This window comes from Bactrocera neohumeralis, unplaced genomic scaffold, assembly GCF_024586455.1.
Source record: "Bactrocera neohumeralis isolate Rockhampton unplaced genomic scaffold, APGP_CSIRO_Bneo_wtdbg2-racon-allhic-juicebox.fasta_v2 cluster10, whole genome shotgun sequence".
Taxonomy (NCBI): Eukaryota; Metazoa; Arthropoda; class Insecta; order Diptera; family Tephritidae; genus Bactrocera; species Bactrocera neohumeralis.
In genome coordinates, this window is record NW_026089623.1 from 24,826,672 (window position 1) to 24,837,693 (window position 11,022).

Consider the following 11,022-nt stretch of genomic DNA (forward strand, 5'->3'; position numbering starts at 1 on the left):
TGTTGGGTTAATTACTTCGCTGTGGAGTATTGTTGATGAGTTTTGTGTGGAACCTTGTGTTGTATCCGTATTAGTTTATGTTGTAAACTTGTAATGCTTTATGGCTTGTGTTTGATTTATCACTTTGTACATATACTTGTATGTTGTCTCTGCGTTCGGTTCACTTTATATAAGATGTTTCCTTTTATGGCGGGATGGTATACTTTCGTTTCAGAAAACGCGGGAAAAGCATTCTTTTGTTTCCCCTTTTTCGCCTGTTGAGTGAAGTTGGGGCGGTTGATATTCCTCTGCATTACGCCTCTATTACTTTATATAAATTGTGGGAGTAATGCAGAGGAGTATTTGTTTGGATTAAACATACTCCATAAATCACCATTTCATCCCGAAAAAATTACCGTTTGGGGCGGTTTATGGGTCGGTTGTACTTCTTCCGTGATGATCCAGACCGACACATTACTGTGAACGGGAATCGCTGCCGCTCAATGATAGTCCAATATTCTTGGTCCGGATTGGATGATATGGACTAGGACATTATGTGGCTCTAATAGTAGGGCGCCACAAACCACACAGCCTATGTCACAATCGGTTTATTGAAAACCAAGTTTGGTGAACATGTTATCTCACGAAATGGCCCAGTCAATAGGTCGCCACGGTCGTTCGATTTGACGCCATTAGACTATTTCCTGTGAGACTACGTCAAGCCAGCGACGATTGATGAACTTCGTACGAATACTGAACGTGAAATTGCAGCAGTATCGGTCGATTTATGCGTAAAACCCGGCGAAAATTGGGTTCAGCGTCTGGACTCCTGCAAGCGTGCCCGTGGTGGCCATGCAAAAGAAATCGAGTTCTATACATAACGGCATGGTATGCAATTTCACAGAAATAAATAATTTGATTGATATCCCAAACCGTTTCTATTTATTAAAAATATTTGGTTATTATAACTAAACTGAAAATAAATTAAATAATAAAAATAAATTAGATGTTTGCACTTTCACCCACACTCACTGTTTGCTGCAGAGATTAGGAAGCCCAACTCTCCTGTGATTGGAAATGAGAGATCTGCTCACCTACCCAAATTAGACAGTTGATTGGATCTGGTAGGTTTTAACGTTTCGCAATTGGGATGACTGGAGCAGCCAGATTAAAATTCTACCAAAAATATATACATATGTATATGTGAACGGAGGGAATTGTTGCCTCCGTTCAAGATCGATAATAAAATATATATGTAGTATAAAACAATGCAAATTAATGAAAATGAAAAATGTAACTTTATTTGATGAGATGTTTTGTAATGTGATGCAAGTAAGACTAATTTTAAATTAAAAATGAATAAAATCATTTATTAATTTAGTGCTAAGCCTATCATCCTTAATTTATTAAGTATTGAAGTTCAAAAGTCAGTTGTTTTAATGACTCTATTAGAATAATTTCTTCGGTCTTGGACAATAACCCATGCCATATTTGATAAAGATATCTACTCAGTTTTCTCTACAACGATTTGGTTGCGATCGTTCAGTTTGTATGGCAGCTCAATCCTATAGAAGTTCAATATCATCCGTCTCGACACATGAGCAGCTGTTTGGTAAGAAAAGGAAGTGATTGGAAAATTTATGCCACCTTCCTCTGCCTCTGCTTCCCCCGGCGGGTACTTCGTCGAATACTTTCAGAACTGGAGTGATTTCGTTCATTCAACATGACCTAGCCAGAGTACCCGCTGTCCTTTAATTCGCTGAACTATGTCAATGTCGTCGTATATCTCATACAGCTCATCGTTCCATCGAATGCGATATTCGCCGTGGCCAACGCGCAAAGGACCATAAATCTTTCGCAAAACCTTTCTCTCGAAAACTCGCAACGTCGACTCATCAGTTGTTGTCATCGTCCAATCCTCTGCGCCATATAGCAGGACGGGAATAATGAGTGACTTATAGAGTTTGGTTTTTGTTCGTCGAGAGAGTACTTTACTGCTAAATTGCCTACTCAGTCCAAAATAGCACCTGTTGGCAAGAGTTATCCTGCGTTGGATTTCCAGGCTGACATTGTTGGTGATGTTTATACTGGTTCCACGATAGACGAAATTATCTACGACTTCAAAATTATGTTGGTTTTTTGAAGACAGGGGATATTTCATCTTGCCCTCGTTCACAACCAGACCCATTTGCTTTGCTTCCTTGTTCAGTCTGGAGAAAGCAGAACTATCGGCGCCGGTGTTGAGGCCGATTATATCAATATCATCGGCATACGCCAGCAGCTGTACACTCTTATAGAAGATGGTACCTGCTCGATTAAGTTCTGCAGCTCGAATTATTTTTCCAAGTCGCCTTGTCTGAAACTTCGTTTGGTATCGAACGGCTCGAAGAGGTCCTTCCCGATCCTGATGGAGCTTTTGGTGTTGCTCAAAGTCAGTTTACACAGCTGTATTAATTTTGCGGGGATACCGTGCTGTCGAAAACCGCATTGAAATCGGCGAAAAGGTGGTGTGTGCCGATTCTCCTTTCAAGCATCTTTTCTAAAATTTGGCGCATGGTGAATATCTGGTCGGTTGTTGATTTTCCAGGTCTAAAGCCACACTGATAAGGTCCAACCAGTTTGTTGACGGTGCGCTTTAATCTTTCACACAATACGCTCGATATAACCTTATACGCGATGTTGAGGAGGCTTATCCCACGGTAGTTGGCATAGATTGTGGGGTCTCCGTTTCTGTGGATTGAGCAAAGCACACTTAAATTCTAATCGTTAGGCATGCTTTCGTCCGACCATATTTTACAAAGAAGCTGATGCATGCTCCTTATCAGTTCTTCGCCGCCGTGTTTGAATAGCTCGGTTGGCAACCCATGAGCCCCCGCCGCTTTGTTGTTCTTCAGACGGGTAATTGCTATTCGAACTTCTTCATGGTCGGGCATTGGAACGTCTGCTTCATCGTCATCGATTGGGGAATCGGGTTCGCCTTCTCCTGGCGTTGCACTTTCACTGCCATTTGTGAAGCCATAGAAAATAAGAACTCATGGTTCGGACTTACAGATTGGGAAAACCCTTAGTAGCCAATACAAATTTACAAAGGCGCTTCATTTCCCTGTCGGTTCGGTGGGATGTCTGAAGGTATGCGCTCCCAAGTGTTTATGTTTTGACCTCCCAAACAAGGGCCAGTCAAGAAGGAAGTATTGAGTTGTTTCCACATCATCTTCTTCCAAACTGCTACTGCAAATTGCGTTTGGTAAGATTCCCAACCTTACACTATAGACGCCAATAGAGCAATGGCCTGTTAAAAGCCCCGCAATCAGGGAGAGGCTAGTCTTACTGAGAGAAAAGAGAAAAATTTTGTACCAAAAAGGCTTTTGTGACTGCGCAAGTAAGTAAGTAGCCCAGCGCTGGTCAAGCCTCCCCGAAGCCAAGCTATCCAGTAGTAGAACACAAGAGGATACCAGAGCACCGACCCGCTTCCATTCTACCGTAAGCGGTTCCTTTCCTTGTTAGCTCATCAGCTTTACAATTTACTGCGATTTCCCTATGGCCCGGCACCCAACCCCGAACGAACTGTAACTAAGCTCAAGGCTAGTATTGGCGCTCTTCTATCTGAGTGAACTTCTCAAAAGGAGCCCGCACTTGGAAGCATCAGATCTGCTACCTTGAAACCTGCAGCCTCGGCTTGGAAAACACTGCAATAGTCAGGGAGTCTGAAACCCCTCCACCAACCTTCCCCCCAAGCTTTAACCCATCCGTAAAGAAGCTCACTTCTCCTCTCCTCCAACGGCTTTTTCCCACCCATAGCTCTCGTCGCCAGAGTTCGGTTTGGCGACTCCGTGATCTAGATGATCTGGTATTCAGAGTGTGAGGATATTTGAATGTTCAGATAGGCGTTCTTTTAAGAACCCAGATTCTCTGAGTCTAATAGCCACCTTCGTGGCCATACACCTTCTGGCGATGTCTACGGACACTTTGTTCAAAATGGCGTTAAGTGCCATGATTGGAGTGGACCGTAGTGCACGCACATGCTGATGAGCACCGCCCGTTGAACGTTCTCGAGATTCACTGCAAGTGTGATTTTTTCTAGAGCACTTCACCATATAAAGACTCTATAGAACATAATGAGATTGACTATGGGGTCGCAGAGGACCACTTTCGGTAAAAGGCCCCACCTCTTGCCAATGGCTGTTCTACAGCAGCATAGACTATCGTACGCTAAGGCCTCCCAGGATTTTAATAGGAAGGGGGTGGTTGGGTCATTAGCCCGTCAGTCACTTCTGATGAGTGTCACCTCATCATACTCAGGTGCCAGAAAGCCGAAGCCACCAGAACAGGGTTCTACCAAATCCTATAGAGGTAATCCTACTTAAAAACCAGTTCCAAAGCCAAAGTCGTCCAGGAATTGAAAGGCCGTGAGGGCCACAGGCCATTTACCGTTACCCAGGGTGCACCATCTTGGAGGAGACCTGCACTACATCCCAACAGAACATAAAAGTCTATTGAATAACAAATGTCACATCAGTGTAGCCAATACCCTCGTTTTTCGTGATTGGCATGTTGTTAACAAAAAATATTGGGTAGTCGAAAAAGTCAATATAAAAAATATAAGTTTAACAAGTAAGGAAGCGCTAAGTCCGGGTGTCACCGAACATTTTATACTCTCGCATGATAAAGTGATAATAATTTACATATTTTTTTATTTTGCTGTAAAATTAATTAGATCAATTTGAGTACTTTGAGTATTGAATTGTATTTTCATTTGTGACAAAATTTTTGAAACGGGCCACATTATTTTTGTTGGTCAAAAACTTTTAAAACAAACGTATAGTTTATTAGATTTAGAGTATATAAAAACACGTTTCAGCTGGTTTTGTGAAATTATAATTTTTTACGCAGATATTAACAATTTATTTTTTCAGCATTTACGAGAGAAAAATTTGTTGATTACTAATTTTGTTGATACTTATTCGAGCTCGGTGTTCGGTTTGTTGTAACAATGATACAAAATAAGTTTAATTGACATATATTGCAGTTATATAATCCAACCGAATTATTTCGTTGAAATTATAAACAATTTTTTTAAACAAATAATTTTTTTTACAACTTCTCAATCGTTTTTAATTACGTTTCTTGCAAATAACTGTTACGTGTTCAATTGCGCGTCTTACAAATAAACAAAATTTTAGGGGACTCAATTTCGTGGAAAGTTATTAATACTTTTTTGTGATCATGGCATGAGATTCAGTTTGGTTCTAAATCCAGGTAGTGTTGTAAAGTACCTAAAAATGTAAATATTGATTCCTTTTTACATGTCGGTACAAAATTTCATTTTTTATTCAATCTTTTCTTGGTCACACCCTCAAATACAGATTTTTCCGAAGTAGAAAATATTTTACACTCAAGTTTGTTATCGTTGGTTGCGGCATAGTAATGATATTGTCTGGTATTTTTCACAGTTTTTGCCATATCGTACCGACTTTCAATAGATTTATTATGTACATTATGCTCTTCTAACGAACAAAAATCAAAATCAATTCGTTTGAAAAAACTTTTTGCCCATTCGTACAAAAGTTTTGGTGTAGTTATAAGTGTTTTTTGTAGACTAGCCCGGAAAGCATGTCTTTTTACAGTGCCACCGATTCCGTCACATGCTCCTTTACCGTGTGAGGTAGCAAAAAAATTCCATTCAGCCTCAACATTGAAATCTGTTTTGTGTTGCAGCAAGTTGCTCAAATTGAATTTATTTTTGTATTGAGATCCGGCTACATCGGAGAAATATATCACTTTTTTGATACTCGTTTGCTTTTCAAGTAGGCGATCCCTTTCGTGTTAAAAAAAAAAAAAAAAAAAAAAAAAAAAAAAAAAAAAAAAAAAAAAACACAAGATGACCGCACCAAACTTGCGCTCCTTTCTATGGCCACTACAGTAAATGTCACAAGGATCTACTCGTCTCTGTCCTTGTCCCGTCCATCGCATTTCTTGGACGGCGGTGATGTCAGCCTTTACTTTTGCGAGAACATCAACCAGCTGGGCAGCGGCACCTTCTCAATTAAGGGTCCGGACATTCCAGGTGCATGCCCTCAAATCGTAGTGTAGTAATATATTACTTATATACAAAGTTTTATCCTGCAACAACTCCAACCTATATAAAAATATACTCAATGCTATAAATAGGAAACGCTTCCCAAAGAGGCTCTCGGCGCTACATCGCGTAGTTGCTCTGTCTAGAGAAATGTATATACCGGTTAAACCCACTCGGCAAGCTCACAGTACATACCCACCTTGGAATCTTTCGGACTCGTCATTTATTAATTGCCTTCAGGATTATCAAAAGCAAAATACTTGCGCCCCTATCTACCAGCAAGTTTCCCTCGAGACCAAACTAGAGTTATACTTAAAATCGTTCAAATTTATATTTACGGATGACTCAAAAACTAACTACTCAATGTCCTTCGCAGTTATATCGGAGGATTTACGTGTTTTGAAAAAAGGTTTGCTGCACAATCACTGCTCTATGTATATTCACCAGTGAAATCTTTGCTATCTATCAAGCTGCTCTAATAACATCCAAAACCAAGGGTAAATTCTGCATTTGTACGGACAGTCAATCTGCCATCGATGCCGTCTAAAATTTTACCAATAAGAGTGTCTTAGTAACTTACGTTCGTGATCTGCTCACCAAGCACGCAAATAAAATGAAATTGATGTGGATACCTGGTCACTGTGGAATTCAGGGCAACCGCACTCGCGACTTGGCATTCACGTCACTGTTGACAGTCATAACTTTGAAGTTGTAGATAATTTCGTCTATTTAGGAACCAGCATTAACACCACTAATAATGTCAGCCTGGAAATCCAACGCAGGATTGCTCTTGCCAACAGGTGCTTACTTCGGACTGAGTAGGCAATTGAAAAGTAAAGTCCTCTCTCGACGAACAAAAGCTAAACTCTATAAGTCGCTCATAATTCCCGTCCTGCTATATGGTGCAGAGGCCTGGGCGGTGACAGCAACCGATGAGTCGACGTTACGAGTTTTCGAGAGAAAAATTCTGCGAAAGATTTATGGTCCTTTGCGCATTGGCCACGGCGAATATCGCATCCGATGGAACGATGAGCTGTACGAGATATACGACGACATTGACATAGTTCAGCGAATTAAAAGACAGCGGCTACGCTGGCTAGGTCATGTTGTCCGGATGGATGAAAACACTCCAGCTCAGAAAGTATTCGACGCAGTACCCGCCGGGGAAGCAGAGGAAGAGGAAGACCTCCACTCCGTTGGAAGGACCAAGTGGATAAGGACCTGGCTTCGCTTGGAATATCCAATTGGCGCCACGTAGCGAAAAGAAGAAACGACTGGCGCGCTGTTGTTAACTCGGCTATATTCGCGTAAGCGGTGTCTACGCCAATTAAGAAGAAGAAGAACTCACCGACTCTGTGGCGAAAAGTATTCATGTAGAACCAGTTCTGTGCTTTGACGCTCTTGAAAAAACTGACTTAAAACGTATAATAAAGCAGTACGTACATAACAAGTCCCTGTTGAAATGGAATGAATACGTTCATCATTATGCGGCAATTAATCCTACCAGAGCAAAGCCTATATACCCCACGAACTCCAAACATTCAGACATTTTGTTATTCACAAGGCTTCGTCTAGGTCATATGCAGATCACGCACGATTACCTGTTAAATAATGGAAACGGATCCTGCTGCTTTTGTAGGTCCTCTAGGACATCAGTAAAACATATACTAGATGCATGCCCCCAATTTACCAATACAAGGCGAAGGATGTTTGGCTCAGCTCTCCCATCGAAACTTCTAACTAATATAACATCGTCGAATATAAGTACTATATCTAACTTTCTTATAACATGTAACATAGCACATTTAGTTTAATATAAACTGTACAATTTATATATTCATGATAATATTTATGTATATCCGTTACTTAGACATAACATCCAATTATTACTATCATATTAAATTGTAAAGACCAGCTGATGGCCTCGAGCTAGTGCTGCTAATTTTGCTATTTTCTGTATATTTATATGCTTAAAATAAATATGAATCGGAATCTATCTAGATAATTTTTCGGTATATAAATTCGATAATCTATCTATCTCAGGTAAATAAACAAAAATAAAGAAAATCCTTGGCTAATAATTTTCTGATGTGCATTATTATTTCTCTTTTAACAGATTTAGATGAATACGAAGAAGAATCTTTTTATTATTATTATGTGGTTATTGTGAAAGCGTTACCCACATATGGACAACTTCTTCATCCGTTGAAGGTTTCCGTACCTAATTGGAAATGAAAACGAGCGTACCAAGTACTGTGCTTACTTCTCTAAATGTATTAGAAAATTATATTGAAGAAGAAAAGTGGAAAAATTTACTTCAGTCCAAAATGACGTTGTAGTAGTCAACAAATAAAAAATGTTAAAAGGATCAAAATTTTTTTGTTTTCTATATAGCGAAGTAACTATCCAGTCCCTTGGAATTCGTTATAGAGAGTTTCGACTGTAATTATAAGAAGAAATTATAAGAAACTAGCTGTTACCCTGTGCATTTCGCTACACCTAAATCGATTAAAACTCTTAAGGGTTTTTACTTTGTGTTTTATTTATTGTTGTAAAACTGTTACTTATTTATAAAACATTTATAAAATATATTGGTATACAACATTTTTGGTTTTTCCACCTGGCGCGTAAATGAATAAGCACCTTGGTGTTGCCACTCTCGAGCATGCGACGAACAATTGGCCGTGGGAGAAGCACGGTTCTTCCAAATTGACGCCGCACACTTGAAACGTTTGCCCTTGCGATTTGTTGATGGTCATCGCAAAGGCAAGACGTACTGGGAACTGCAAGCGCTTAAATTCAAACGGCATGTCCGTTGGAATCATGGGAATGCGTGGTAAGAGTACAACTTCACCTGCTGCCTTGCCATTTAGTATTGTTGCTTCAATCAAATTTGACCACAATTTTTTGACTGAAAGTCTTGTGCCATTACACAAAGTCGGTGGCTACAGATTTCGTAGAAGTATAATGGGTGAACCGACTTTCAGGACCAAACGATGCGGTGGCAGACCGGGGGGATCCAAAGAATTCAAGAATTCATTTGGATAATTGACTACTTCATCTTGATTTAAAACGCTATCAATCGATGTACATATATGTTGTAGCTTCTGCTGGCAGTTTTTCTTGAATGGCAAAATTGATTTCGTTGAAGTGTACATTTTTCGGTGCCAATATTGCGCGTTCACTTAAATAATCGTGGCGTTGATAGTGTTGAACTATATTCGGAAATACACTTTCAATCAATTCTTTTTCGATTGTAAAAGTGTACAAAAGTTGTTCGGCAATGTGATCAAACCGGTATCATCGATTGGTATTTTGCCTTCGCCAATGTCCAACAACTGCTTCGAAAACGCCGCTGCGGATCGATCATTTTGCAATTGGACTCGCATGTTGATGGTAAGAGTCAGCCTTTGAACATGTCTCCACAAAACTGACGATTTTAAACATACGTTTATTTCGTCGGCAGGAGTTGATCGAGGAATGACGCAATTTTCTGCTGTGACCGTATAGTAGCAAGAATCAAAGAGATCAGAAACGTTTTAACTCTACCACCGCGCGCATCAATCCACCGGCGTTATTGTCAACCGCTCGTATAATCTTATCATAAGCATTTTTCTGCTGAATATTTAATTCGGTAATGTCAGCTTGTATGAAAGCACGCAATTCATTGCAATCGTATTGTTGTTCACGTTGAAGCTCATGGTCAATGACTGGGCGCAGTAATGCCAAGTTGCGCTAATGCCTTATTCGCAATTGTAAGGCACAGATCTTCAACCAATATCAAAGCAGAATTATTCATTTGTAATGTATATAGCAAGTCTGCGTCCGATGCTCGATTACGCGCCAAAATTAATAAGTCCTCGGTCATGCAGTCTTTGTACTTATTCCGCAGTTATTACGGATTTGACGGAAGGCATGTAGATATTATTATTAACAAATGCAATCGCTGACATTCTTCACGATACGTCGCACACAACTGACCGTCAACAGTTTTCATATCATCAAATGTTCTTGGCCCGCGCACGTTGACTAATAGCAGACGCAAATAAAAACATTCGGCGTTGTTCGGATGGATGGTGTAAATGCGTCTTATGGCATCGGTTTTACGGGCATTTGGATAACCGTCAACACGCTCCCCTTGCTTTCGTCGTTGAAATGTTTTCGATGATGGATTCCAAGTGAAATATTGTGGTATTTCGGAATATAGCAATGTTCTTGCAAATTCATCGTTTTCAGACAATTCGAAAAAAGTAGTTAGTGTTGTCCCCGGTGGTCGTGCTAGAGTATGCATATTTGAAGTACATAAATAAAAATAGAAAAATTAACCTAAAACTACATCTTAAACTATGTATTTTACCCACACACGCATATGTAATAAGACCCACCAACAGTGTATTTGCGAACCGCATGGAAGCACTTACGAAACAATAACAATACTAACTTGCTTTGTGTGTGTTGCACGGTCAGCAGAAAACACAAAATCGGTTCGAATAAATGTAGCAAATCGATGGAATTAAATCTGGAAAAAACACACAATGTTGCAACACTTTTTTTTACACACACCGCGCATTTTCAATCGACAATCGAACCGCATGGCATCACATATGAAGCAACAACAATACTCACTTGCTTTGTGTTGTACGCAGAAAAGAAAAATACACACAATGTTGAAACATTTTTTTTGATACACTCAGTGCATTCGGAACACTTACGTTCTGTATGTCTTGTTAGCTTGACAGTCATCCATAGAAAGAACGAATGACAGGCAAAAAGGATCAACATGCGATGTCAATGTTTTTTATTAATTGTAAACATTCGCCAGTTGTTTCGTTTTTTGTTTTTTTTTTTTGCACAACGTGCAATGATACACGCATTAAATTTCTTATGTGCACCCTCCAAACAGACCCCAATCACCCCTGAAAATTTCATTGAAATCGGGCAAGCCGTCTAGGAGGAGTATGCGAACT

At 39.8% G+C, this 11,022-nt stretch overlaps 1 pseudogene; it reads left to right on the forward strand.

Moving 5' to 3' along the window:
- Positions 1-1,263: 1,263 nt before the first annotated feature.
- Positions 1,264-7,869, forward strand: LOC126765582 (uncharacterized; annotated as a pseudogene).
- Positions 7,870-11,022: the final 3,153 nt, after the last annotated feature.